The 13659-nt window shown below is 37.0% G+C and overlaps 1 long non-coding RNA gene and 1 pseudogene across 1 annotated transcript; one reads left to right on the top strand and one right to left on the bottom strand.

The window, feature by feature from the left end:
* Positions 1-665: 665 nt before the first annotated feature.
* LOC133714550 (uncharacterized) lies at positions 666-7992 on the top strand (annotated as a pseudogene).
* Positions 7993-9560: 1568 nt separating this feature from the next.
* LOC133718810 (uncharacterized) lies at positions 9561-10316 on the bottom strand. The gene is made up of 2 exons (XR_009850591.1): positions 10205-10316; positions 9561-9861 (listed from the first exon to the last, which is right to left on the bottom strand). It is a non-coding gene; the product is annotated as an uncharacterized LOC133718810 (long non-coding RNA).
* Between the last annotated feature and the right edge of the window lie 3343 nt (positions 10317-13659).

Raw genomic sequence — 13659 nt, 5'->3', positions numbered from 1 at the left:
GACGAGTGGTTACGTTCAGTTAGAGCTCTAGTCTGTCTGCCAAATGTGGAGTGACCTTATGAGTGAAATTGAGAGTAACTCATAAGTGTCAATATATATATGGTAACCTTATGAGGGAAATTGAGAGTAACTCATAAGGGTCTATATATATATATGAGTCTGTCTACCAAATGTTGGGAAATCTTATGAGCTAAATTGAGAGTAACTCATAAGTGTCTACATATATATATGAGAGTGAGTGATCTTATGAGCTAAATTGAGAGTAACTCATAAGTGTCTATATATATATATATGAGAGTGAGAAAGTAACGTGGGTTTGTGGTAGTCTTGAAATCTAATAAATCAACAGTTCTTTCTTGTTTACTCATACTGGCTGTAAAAAGCTTACCGGGTTTTGTGTTGTTGCAACTCCCGGTACACTATTCAAATTGTGTAGCGGGTAATCCTACAGGACAGGAGAACCAGGACGGTGATCGCGCGGTTAGAGCAATTGTTAGAGTTTTACAACAATTGTAAGTTGTGAGGTGTGTTATGCTCATTTGAGCTTTATAATATATTGTGAGAGTGAATTGTAATAATGAACTCGAAGTTTCGAGATTTGGATTTTGTAATTGTAATTATTCAGGTTTCGGATTTGAATTTATCATTCAAAATCCGGGGCGTGACATCCTGCGCAGTCAAAGACTGCATTTGTTATGTTCAAGGATGCCAAAGCTCTTGAAATCGCACTCTTGTTATCGGTATGTACTCAAATTGCTCTCTTCTCTCTTGGAATTGAAGTCAGTGTGCCTAGTAATTCTATTCTATTCATAAAAATGTTTATGTCTTTACTCTTTACTTATTTAACTTTTTAAAAGTTTTTTCTAGGGTTTTGATTTTGTGTTTGGGAGTCATCATGCATCTTCTTCTGTTTGGCTGTAGATATTGAAAAAAAAAAAAAAAATTGTGTTTTGGATTGCAGGGAGCAACAATGGTTGATTAGATTGTAACTATATCTCCTGTTGAAAATTATGTACCAATTAATGAGATGCCGGTAAGTTTCCTTGAAAGTTGTCCTCAATTTGTTGTTTCCTTCCTTTGGCCAAAACTTGCAGTTTATTAGTGCAATATTTGCAGGCATAGCAATTGGTGGAAAGTGTTTGTGCTGCCCCTGCTGAAAGTGTTTCACCAAATGCTGAGGTAGCTAATAACACCACCACACATATAACACTTTCAAGAATTGTAACTTGTTGAAAACAAATCATATACAAGGAATTAAGTACTTTTTTACTGTGTGAGATTTTGCCGGGAAATGGAAACAAGTTTTGTACAATAAATTACCTAGAAATATATCAGTTAGTGATCCCAGAGATGATGTACGTACCTAAATAAACTATGACAAAAAAAAATTCTTTTAAGTGCTCAGTAATTGTCTTGCTATTTCCCTTTAAAATTCCAAAACGGGCTTAGGGTAATGTGTTTTTGTTTACAGGATAAAGATGGCTCTCCTAACAATGGAAGGGTGTATGTAAATAGAGCTCAAGATGTAGTGTCTAGTATGTTTGCAAAAGGTTCAGCAATTGGACAAGATGCCGTGAACAAGGCTAAAGCATTTGATGAAAAGCATCGGTTGAGAGAAAGTGCATCTGAGAAAGTAACTTCCTTTGACAAGAGAGTGGGGCTCACAGAGAAATTGACAGTAGGCCTTTCAGTGGTTAACGAGAAAGTGAAGTCTGTTGATCAAAGACTTCAGGTCTCAGATAAAACAATGGCAGCAATATTTGTAGCAGAGAGAAAATTAAATGATACTGGATCAGCTGTCAAAACAAGCAGGTATGTGATATGAGCCCAAGAAAATATGATCCTCCAATTTTGGTTTGGGTTTTCTGCTCATTAGCATGTAAATTATTGCATAACTTGCATAACAACAATGCTGATAGTGCATAATTGTTTGTAAATCAGGATAAAAATCTATTTGTAGACTATTTTCATGGGCATCCGTTGGAGATATTTTATACTGATGTTTCTAGGCCACTTGGTAGTTTATTTAGTAGGAAGCCATACCACATTCTTTAGACATCAATGTACTCCCAGAAAAAAAAGTTCAAAAATAAAGGTCGCTTTTAGCGTATACATCTTGGACATGCATATAGTAGGATCTTTACCCCAAGCATCGTTACACACTCACAAGGCTGTACCCTTTTAGTTCTTTGATGTTTCTTTTCGTAGATTCTTCAACTTGATTTTCTTTTCTACTAAAGTTACATGTATAGTTGTATAAGACGTTTATAATATTCTATCTACCCTAAAATCATAATGCCTGTACCTGTTTGGTGTTTCTAGGTAGTGGCCTGCTCATATGGGTTATCTACTCTAGAAAGAGTAATGTAGATATAAAAAGATATGATAAAGAGATTTGTGGTTAAACAAAGGCAGAGTTGATGACCTCTCAAGAGTTGTTTTACTCCAGCTTAATTTAGATGAATGTAAGAAACAAATTTTAGCTGACAATTCTCATTTGGTGCTGATAGGTATGTGACTGTGGGAGCAGCTTGGTTCAATGGTGCTTTTAGCAAGGTGGCAAAGGCAGGGCAGGCTGCAGGTACAAAAACCAGAGAAAAGTTCCATATGGCTGTGTCAAACTTGACTGCAAAGGTAGGCTTGCTTCAATCTGTATTATTTATGCAAAACAAAGTTGCATGTGTGTATCCACCCTCTAATATGGCTGCAGGTACAAAAACCAGAGAAAAGTTCCATATGGCTGTGTCAAACTTGACTGCAAAGGTAGGCTTGCTTCAATCTGTATTATTTATGCAAAACAAAGTTGCATGTGTGTATCCACCCTCTAATAATCAACTGTGCTACAAATTTCAGAGAGCTATTTTTTGTTTGTTAGTTTGGAAGAATGTGCTAGTTGTCATTATTTTCTTTGAAATTGAGAACTCCCCTTGTTTTCTTACTAGAGTTTTATACAAGTTGAATTTGTTAAGTGACTTTGTTATACTTCTCAGTTTTTTTTTTCTTGTTGGTTTTACTTTGGCTTATTTAGAATCTGTTAAAGCTTTTGAAGTGTTAACTAATTGGTTGAGTTTGGTGTTTGATGGCTTGAGTTTTGGAGTTATTTGACACTGCCACAAAGAAAGTGTCTTCCTAATATGCTCTGTGACATTGCCAAGCTTGTTGAGACTGGCTAGGAAGCTACAGCTTGGATTCGGACAATCTCTCTTTTTTCATTGGGGTTAATTTACTCGCACAGTATCGAGAACAAGTTCTTAGTTTTTGGTTAGTAATTATTTGGTATATGTATTTCAGGTAGAGCATATTATTAGAGAAGAGAATATGATGGCAGCTCAGGAGATCATCGAGCTATATATTTGCTGAGCTTAATTCTATTCACAGATTGAGGTCTGCTGATTACTTCTTCTAAATATATTGCAAAGAAACTGGGGCCTTGTGTGCAGTGAAGGAAGTTGATCTCCTTCCTGATGATCCTAAATCTGCAAAAAGTATAAAGCAATTGGAGCAGGTCCTTCCAGGTTTTATTGAAGCCAAAGGCAGCTGAAGGATAAGAACCATTGAGAATACGAATGTTTTTTATTCATGTATAGCTAGGAATGCTCTTGTTTGGTACATTATCTAGTTACTTGAATGTATAGATGTTTGAATAATGGTACTTGAATTATATGGATTATAGTACTGTTTATATGGTAATATATCGAGCATTATTTCTGTGAATATTCTTCTTGTTGTCCAAGGTTCAGTCATACAACACAATGTAGAATAATGTGTTGTATGACTGTAAAAGAGTTCAAAATTAAGCCTTCTCCTACAACAGTTACTAGATGTTAGCCAATTCGATTACAATATTCACACCACAGTTAAGACAATATAGCTGTTGTGTGAACCAACAACCAACAACAGAAAATAACAAAATTCTGTTGTGTGAGATTCATAACACACAACAGAAATAAAATTATCCCTATTGTCTGAATCAATCAACAGACAACAGATATCATTTCATTGGGTTGTCTGTTACTTATCTCAGACAACAAAGAAAAAATTCTATCTGTTGTGTATTATGAATCTCAGACAACAGATAAACAATATAATTGTTGTGTGTTATGAATCTCAGACAACAGCTAAATTTCATTTTCTGTTGTCTGAATGGCCATGTCAATGTCGAGGCATCCCCACGCATGCCATGCCAGGCACATGCCTAGGCAGAATTCGCACAACAGAACTAAATATCAGTTGAGGAAATGAATATCACAACACTCGTTTAGACCACAGTGAGGCTGGTCATCACACAACTCCAAATCTCCGTCGTCTGATTCACTTATTGTAGTAGTGACCTCAAGATCAATTCTCTCACAATTCCAAATCTAAATATCAACTAGAACCATATACTTGTTAAACGTATAACAAGAGACTAATAGGCATCTGTTAACAGTTGTCAATACTGTAGTTAATTTGTGCATCAACTTAAGCGTGACATAGGTATTCATGCTAACTTTTTTTGGTCAGAAATGTCCTTGCTAATACTAAAAAAGAGAAAAGAGCCATTCTTTCGGTTCAGGTTTTAAACATATGGGAAAAGACATGTTTCTAACCACTACGCCAATATTTGAATCAGACAACTGCGCTCAGTTTATTTGTCGTCTGAAAAATTCAGATGACAGCAAGAATTATTCTATTGTGTATGATTCAATCATACAACAGTTATTGTAAAATAGGTGTGATGTTGTTCGCATTTCTTAAAGGGACAACAGATTTTCAGATTGCTGTTGTCCAAATGGCTAGTTTCAGACAACATAATAAATGTTGATGTTCTTTTATTGTTATTTAGACAATGGTTGAAATTTGATGTCGTCTGAATAAATTTACTCAGACAACTCTTTTTACATTGCTATTGTGCAATTTATGATCAGAAAATCACTATATTTTGATGTTGTTTGACTTATTTGGTTCAGACAACAGTCGTTTATTACTGCTTTATTCTGTTGTGCAAAATTCCTTTAAACAAATGGATTCAGACAATAGTTATTGTTGCTTCTATAGTCTGTTGTGCAACTCTCTTTCAGACAATGGATATGAATTTATGTTGTGTGAGTTTCCACACTCCAAAACTCAATTTTTTTTACTCAATCCCTCCATCGACCAACAAAACCTTCATTTTGCCCGCCCATTTTTTGGCCAAAAAATTGAAATTCCCCCTTTTCACACTCTCTTACCAGTGTTCTAAAACACTAAATTTGACTCTCGTTCTCTCAAACCTAGTCCTCCAACCTCTCTCTCAGCCCCCTACTCCCCTTATACAAAACTAAAAACCCAGCGACCAGGTCTCGACGCAGGCCGATCTCTGTCCAAATTTTCAATCTCGAACTCCCACCCTAGGCTCACTTCCCTATCATCTCCCCCTCACCGTGCGAATGGCTATCTTCTCATGTGTATCCGCTAAGACCAAGCCGGCTTCTACCCATGTTTGCAAAGAAAGCTAGCCATGGTCGCCGAAGCACCACCGTCGAAGCTCCAATCCCAGATCGATTTCTCGATCGATTGGGGTCTGTTCTCAATCGTTCTATTCCAAATGATGAACAGACAACAAGATTCGATTTTGTCGATGGTCATCTCCTCCTAATAGAAGCTGAACTCATTGATGGCGAGATCGTTGGTTTTAGGACCCTGGCGTTTTTGATCTGTATGAGGTAAAGGCTATAATTCATCTTCTCAATCTTCATATGCAGGCCATCTATCATTTGATTTGCTTTTTTGAAGATGGTATTAGGCAAATAGGTGTGTCGATGTTCATAAACCATGTCTTGTTCAAGAAACACAAAGGTATATGCCACTTTGCTTTTGTTCTTCCCCAAATTTTCAATTGGCTTACTAGGTTGTTGAATGTTTTGACTCATTTTGAGCTTATGTGTTGAATGTTGCAGAAACCCCATGCGTTTTGCCAGAGGGGAAACCAAGTAAGAACTTGTGTTAATATTAGAAACCGAAGGCTCTAATTAACGTTAGAGAGAAGGAGAGAAGAGAGAAAAAGAAGACACGATGTACAGTGGTTCGTCTCCCGCCTTAGCGGGAGACTACGTCCACTTTAATATTTTGCACTATATGTGTTTGGGCCTTGTGGCCCAACATGGATTACAAGAGTTGTAATGGGATGACTATCTAAGTGGGTGGAGGAGGTCCCTTTTATAAGTAAGGGAGCCTCCCCTCTTCCACTTGTTTTCCAATGTGGGACTAAAAGTCCCCTTTTCTAGTCTACAAAGGCTAATTGTGAGGCATCTTGGCAAGGCCGGGAAGGTGGCTTCCCGGCGAGGTATGGGTCACTTCCGACTACCATGGGGTAGGTTGTATGTCGGGCTACGGCATGCATGTCATGGTTGGGCCCCACCATGGATTGTGGCCCCCCTATGAGGGTGTTACTTATGCTTGGTGAGATAGAAAATTAGTCATGCTAGTGAGAGGTATCTACAATTTGTATAATTCAGTTGCATCCACCTGCCCAACTGTAAGATATTAGAGAGGAAATCATGTATGGGATTGAGTCATTTTACAATAAGCACATATGGGCATTTCTTCCTTATGTATCAAAGGAAATTTTGTATAACTAAAGGAGATTTTGTCCTGTTTTTTTATTTGCAGATTTTGTAAAATTGAAAGAACTGTTCTTTTTAGTGATATTATCCGAGCATGGCTTCCCAGGAAACCTATCTTTTTTTACTTTTGAGCTATATTTTACAATGTTTAATTATGTCTTGATATCTAGCTATTATCCTACCTCAGTAAGCACATGGCTTTTTTAGAAGTATATATGATTATGTTTGTGAAACACAAAGGCATGACATTTCAACTTTGCGTTCTCACTATTCCTAATCCTGAAATTATAAAGATTGCTCTTTTGACATTGAAATGAGACTAATTTGAGCTCATATATTGGATGTTACAGAAAGCGCATGTGTTTTGCCAGTGCAATCTGAGGAAAAACCAAGTAAGAATTCTGTCACCTACTTTCCAATGCCCTTGGAAAATGTATCTGCTTTCATATGCCAAACTGGAAGTTTATAGTAGCTTTTGTTGATGTGAATTACAGAAGATGGTATGGATTCATTCCAAAATAAGGGTACCCAAAATTAGGAAATGTCCTACCTTGAATTGTTGTTTAAATTGCAGAGGTTTGTAAAAGTGAAGGAATGTTTGTTTTTCAATGAAATGTTCAGAGTTTCTGACATAGGAGGTTTGCTTACACATGTGACAACTTGTTTCTTTACTCATAATTGGTCTGCATTATACTAGCAGGGAACCTTTCTGTTATCATTTTTGAGCTCTGTTGATAATGCTAATTTTGGTTAATTTGTCTGTTAGTTTGAAAAGCAAACTGAATTGAAAAGTTTTTAGCGCGTGATTGTTGTTGTGAAAATCCCTATTTCTTGTTTTAATCTAGCACCTGACCAAACTTCTTTTCTATTAATTAGTTGGATATATTGAAATCGAGAATTGACCAACACAGAGTACAATAAATTCCTTGAAGTCTCGACATCGAGGCAAATAAAGTATGTTCTTCAAATATGCTACCACCAGCCTTTTCAATGCATTAAACCCTTCCATTTCTTGATTACTTGGAAAAGGCTTAGAAGGATATTACTACTAATCATCGTAAGTTCCTCTCACAAAAACTCAATCTGTCCTTGAAATTGCTTTTATTTCTTTCTATTTGATTTATTTGATCTGTCCCAGATATGCATTTTGGGTATCATGTCCCAGGTTTGCAGTGGATAACCAAGGAACTATCCAATATTTCTTTCCTATCAAAGGTAAAGCCTGAAATTTAGGCCTAAACTGCTTTGTAACTTCATTTTCTTGCTGCATGTGATTTGTGATGTTGAGATAGTACTATATTTGTTTCAGTGGCAGGGGCGATCATCCAAGGAACTGGTTTACACCCAAAAGGATCTTGATGCTGTGAGGACAGAGTGGGCTAAGTTTGTCATGAAGTATCACACATAGCTGGTAAATGCAGAGATAATGTTTTTGGTATTTTGATCACCCTAGCTAGCTAGCTAGTTGCCATTTTTGGCCTTTATGTATAGGCATATTATGGTGAATGTGCATTGGACAGATTTATACAAGCACATGATTTTGGTTTTAATGTATATGTGTAGGCAGGGTGTTGATTACTATGTTGATCGATGTTGGGATGAATAGAACTAATGGAATATTGTAGATCTTGTTGGAATCAATGGAAAGCTTTTGGTATGAATATTGGATGTGTTTGTAAATGCGTTGATTGATAGGTTTTTGTTAGATGCAATATCCAGAATGTATGTCTTGTTATCCAATCTCAGACAATGCAATTTCACCAGAAAACCATTGCCTAACAATTGAGCACAAAAAAATCAAGTGAAAAAATTGTTGTTTGTACAACATAACAACATCTTTTAAACTAGTTCTATTGCCTAACATTAATGTAAAACACAATGTTAAAGGTACATATTCTGTTGTCTCACTTCATTAACCACTACATCATAGTGCTCAAACTACAAATATGCTGTTGTTTGATCAAAAGCAAAACAACATAGAGTACAAATTAAACATTGTCTCACTTCAATAAGCAGTACATCATATATAGTAGCAAAACCATGGTTGAAAATAAACTTCAATAACTGCAAAATCTAGAAAGATGTTGTTTGAGTAGACTACAAACAAGATTTTACTATGAGAAAAATGTTGTCCTAATGACCTTAAAAGTTCATTTTCTTTACATTCTGATGACTTCATTCACTTTGGACAACAGCTATTTAGGAGGTCTATTGTCTTTTCTAGTGTTCAGACAACAGCTTTGTTAGTTCTTGCTCTTGTCCAAATTTTCTTCAGACGACAGAATCTCGCTGTTGTCTGATACCTCAATCAGACGACACTCACTCAGTCAACAGCAAAGAGGGGTATCAGACGACAGTGAAAAACTGTCGTCTGATCATATTATTGGCGTAGTGAACTTTTGTTCTAGATTCTTACCAATTGAAATGGTGATTTATATGTACAACTTCTAGATACTAAATTATGAGCAATTGACACAGATACACCAAGCAGAGCAAAAAGAAAAGAAGATTGTGCAACAATTACTAGCTAGGACCTCAATCCCAAACCAATGTTTCAAAAGCCCGTATGACTACCAAAATTGACTCAAGGATTGTGTGCTTACCCAAAGTACTATCAGTTCAACACAAACAAACAGAACCCAATTGAAAAGTGAAAAGGCCATAGGGTTAAACAAACACCTCCATGAAGCATCAAAGCAAGGAAAATTGAGAAATCATCATCACCATACCACTCTAGAAATGATAAGGCCACCCAAATAAAACCCTTCAGTCCTTCACAATAGCAACAACAGCTGCCCAAAAGCGTCATTTGCAAGTGAAGTTAGAATCAGTTTAACAAACACTCGATGTGCAAAGCAATAGCAACAAGTAAAAGTAAATAAGCACAATGATGAAAACTAATTTTACCTCGTGAAATATACAGTCGAGAATGGAATACGATGGAGGACCTGACCTGTCTTGGTTCCAAGATCAAGATCATAGAACAGGTATTCTATTCCATATAACTAGTTCCATATAATAGCAGCCACCCAGCTTACCTTTATTTACATTTATTAAGAAAAGAAGAAAGAAGATGAATTATAATTAACAAACAAAATCATTGTTCCAAAGCAACTAAACATTAAGCAGTGCAGGGGATTTGACCTTTCATCAAATTCCCATTGCACAATGTGTACTGTGGCCTACCACTAATTAGCGCTACCAACAGCACCAGAAATCAAAAAACAGAGCCTTGAAACAATCAACACAAGCCAGCATTCACTCCAAATTGCTACCTCTGCATAACGAATCAAGTTCAAAATTAAGGAACCAAACTTCCGAAAACTCAAGTCATTGAAAACAAGCTCAAGTAAGTAAAACCAAAAAGTAGCTGAAACAAATTGTGTTCATCCATTGATACTTGGATAGATTAGTGACAAAAGATAAGAAGAGCGGGAACTTCGAATTCCATGTTCTTCTTAGGAACCCACAGCACAAGTACTCAACTACATTGAAGCAAAACTTCAAAATCCAGAAGCTAGCGACCTAAACTACCAGGGCCCTTATTTGTTATCATTCTGTTTCAATGAAAGCATGAAACTTTTGAAATTTTCAGAGCAAACTCAGAAGAAAGCAAATACCTTGACATTTTCAGGGAACTCAGGAACCTTGTACGAATCAGTTGAGACCTCCGTCAACCATATACCGGGAAACAACGCCTGTAAATCCAAACGACCATAAATATCATTACTTTATTTCCAGAGAAACCAAGGGAAGAAGAAGAAGAAGTGGAGAGATGAAGAAGATGAGTGAAATTGTGAAGAAAGTTTAATAATTTGGAATTGACTTAAATGCAATTGCTTCTGCACCGCTCTGGGCAGCTTCTTGGGGCGGCGGGGAAGGCGGTGGTTGAGCACCTGTATGAAATCCTCCTCAATCTCCTTTTTGGAGAGCGTGACTGCGTGAGTGAGAACTTGGGCGTTTGTTTGGGCCCGTCCTTCTTCTCCAGACCCGAACCGGAAGCCCCTCGGACCAGCCTCGGCGACTTGACGCCATTGTCGCCCTCACTCTTCAACGATGAGTAATTCGCCTTCCTCTCCTCAATTTTCAACCCCTTGCAGTCACCACCACCAATTGGAGCCTTGCACGTCGCTCTCATCATCCTCAGATTCCATGGCCTCACCGCCGTCGCATCTGGCGACGATCCCCCCCCCCCTCCTCCGCCTCCACAACCTCAGCGTCCTCCTCCTCCGCCGCCGCCACATCAGTAACAACAGGTGAATTAGGGTTTCAAGGAGAAGAGTAAATCAGAGTAAAGGATTTGGGTCGGTATATCGGGGAAGAAAGAATAGAACCGAGGAGCTGGATTGAGAGAGAGGCTTAGGCTCAGCGGGTTGAGTGGTTCTAGCTCTTTTAGCTCATCCCACAACAGATAGTTAAAAAACTGTTGTAAGAGAGTATACATAAAATGATATGTGCTAAAGGAGGGAGGGAAATTTGCCACCTGCCTAGATTTGATGGGAGGAATTCAAATTGATTTGAGCCAAAATGAAAACATTGTTGCTGCCTATGTTCCTCATTAGACAACAGAGTGACAATACCTATTGTACAAGATTTTTCATCTTGCACTAGGTACACCTAGTAGAAATTGTCAAATTGTCATACAACGGAAACAACTAGACTGTTGTACCTTGCAGCACATTTCAACAACAGAACATGCATAATTATGTTGTGTGATAAAATTAAGTGATGGTGGGATATCTGCCGCTAAATTTTGTGTCATTTAGACAACAGAACATGCATAATTATGTTGTGTGATAGAACTTTGAAGAAAAAGTTCTCAATTTGGTAGCATTCCCACAACAAAACTTCATTAACAGCGTTGTACAATGGAGTTCACGTTAGCAGATGACGGTAAACTTTTAATCTCTTGTCTGATGGGTGTTGTGTGATACACTTTTTGTAGTAGTGTTCTTACTCTAAATTTAATGCATGTGTTGTGAGTTTAATTACTCTAAGGGGGTGTTAGGCTTGCGGTTCATAGCCCACTTGTGTTTTAATGAAATATAAATGAGACTAAGGTTGTGTAATTTAACTTAGCTTCACCAAAGTTTGTTGAATTGTCTGATTATTTGGTTTCTTGGTAGCTTCACCAAAGCACTAAGGGAAGTTTGTCAAAGCATGTTATTACATCAAATATGGGTAACATTTTGTGCATGAGTAAGGTTTGATGTGATGCCCAAGTCTCTACTCCTCTCATTGATTTAGTCTCTATTTTTATTAGCTTAGTATATTTTTGTGCAACTCAATTTACTTCATAATAATTAAATCAACCAAGTCGTACACTACCACAATTGTTAATACCATCCTCATGATTTTTAGCTTCCAAATGGCTAAGGTTGTGAACTTTTAAAAAGATAGACTTACATACTTTTTCTAAGTTTCTTTTCACGATGATCTAGTTAGGGTAGAGTTACTCAATCCCTTGAGTACGATACTCTCACTTTCCCTTTACTAAAACTTGACATCCTATACTTGAGAGTAGACACGTCATTCATAAAATTGCATACAAATTACGCTCAATGATGTCTCAATCAATGAAGAAGAGTAGAAGCTGAACAGAAAAAAAAAATGATGGTTTGTTTAGTTCTTTACAACCCAAAATGGTTCAAACACCCACCATTACAACCAAACACTCAAAAAGTCACATGCAAACTTTAACTAAAAAAATGACAAGTTCATTAGAGAAGTCCAGCAGCCCACCAACCTGCTTCTCCATTTAGTCATTGATGTCCTCTGCCAGCAACATTTTCAGAAGCTCCTAGATGCAACATAAATGTGAACGAACATAATACAAATGTTAGTGTAAAACTTCTACCAGGCAAGCAAGAATTAACAGTTTAACCAGACAAGACAGAATGCATAACATGCTAAGGACAACAACATTTCCAGATCAGTCATGAATTCATTCCATACAAACCAATCCCTTTATGCATATTTTAACTAGTTAAATCCCTTCTGCTTTATTGATGAACTCTACAATGAGTTGACTGGGATTCAAATATTGGTTACAAACAAATGCTTTATATAGGCAGCAAGCAATGCATGGTCAGACAAGCGTTAAAAGCTTTGTCTATGGTAAAATTTACACACACACATTGACTTATGCATATATGAAGGCATTAAACCTACAATGCAAGGAAGCTCAGGATCAAACCTATAACATAGCCTACAATATCAAAAGAGTAAAACGTGATGGTGATCTAGAAGGCCACCAATCCAACAGTTCTTGAATTATTTGATTTGCATTTTCAACCGAAGTCAGCATATTAAGCTACCTAGTGAACTTCAGGGTACATATTTGTGATTGAAACTGAAAAATAAGTGAAAATGTGAAATGGATAAGTCTGCTTATAGGCTATTTTTTTTATGCATTAGACCAATATCAGAAGCAAATAATGTAGAATACATACCTAATGGTGAAGCAGTTAAAACACTTCCTTATGAGTCTACCAAACAAGAATGCAACGAATCTATTAACCACCCTAACAGAGCAAGTTGATCAATACCTAATAGCTACTGAACATCAATCCAGACGATAGAGCAATTACAAATATGCATTAACTGCGGTGGGGTGCTAGTCTTAAGAGTGAGTGATCAAATGCTTCAAGATACGTAATAGAAAGGTTAATCTCTCCCTGCTTTTTTTTCTTTCTTTAAACAAAGAAATCATTTATGTAGGCAGTTTTTGACTATTTTAAGAAACAGCAAGGGTGAAGAAAGTACGCAGAGCAAGAAGGTGCATCTATTGTGTTTGTTTGAGTTACAACTCTACTGCAAACGAGATGAGCAAATGCTAAATGAAATGAAAGTTGTCTATAGCTACCATCCTATCTGAATTGGTAAGTTTGATAAATCAAGAGGTCGGGGTAAAAACTTGATAAATCAAAGAGAACAAAGATTCTCATCAATGACTATGTTGTGAAGTGAGCTACATACTTCTTTACAGGTTTTTGGTGGCTATTCTCTGCAGCAGCAGCTTTGGTTGCGGAAAGGAGCAAGGCAATTAATTACAGTGAGTTGTGCATGATTGATG

The sequence above is a fragment of the Rosa rugosa genome, chromosome 6 (genome assembly GCF_958449725.1).
Source record: "Rosa rugosa chromosome 6, drRosRugo1.1, whole genome shotgun sequence".
Taxonomy (NCBI): domain Eukaryota; kingdom Viridiplantae; phylum Streptophyta; class Magnoliopsida; order Rosales; family Rosaceae; genus Rosa; species Rosa rugosa.
This window is presented reverse-complemented; position numbering and strand designations above follow the sequence as displayed.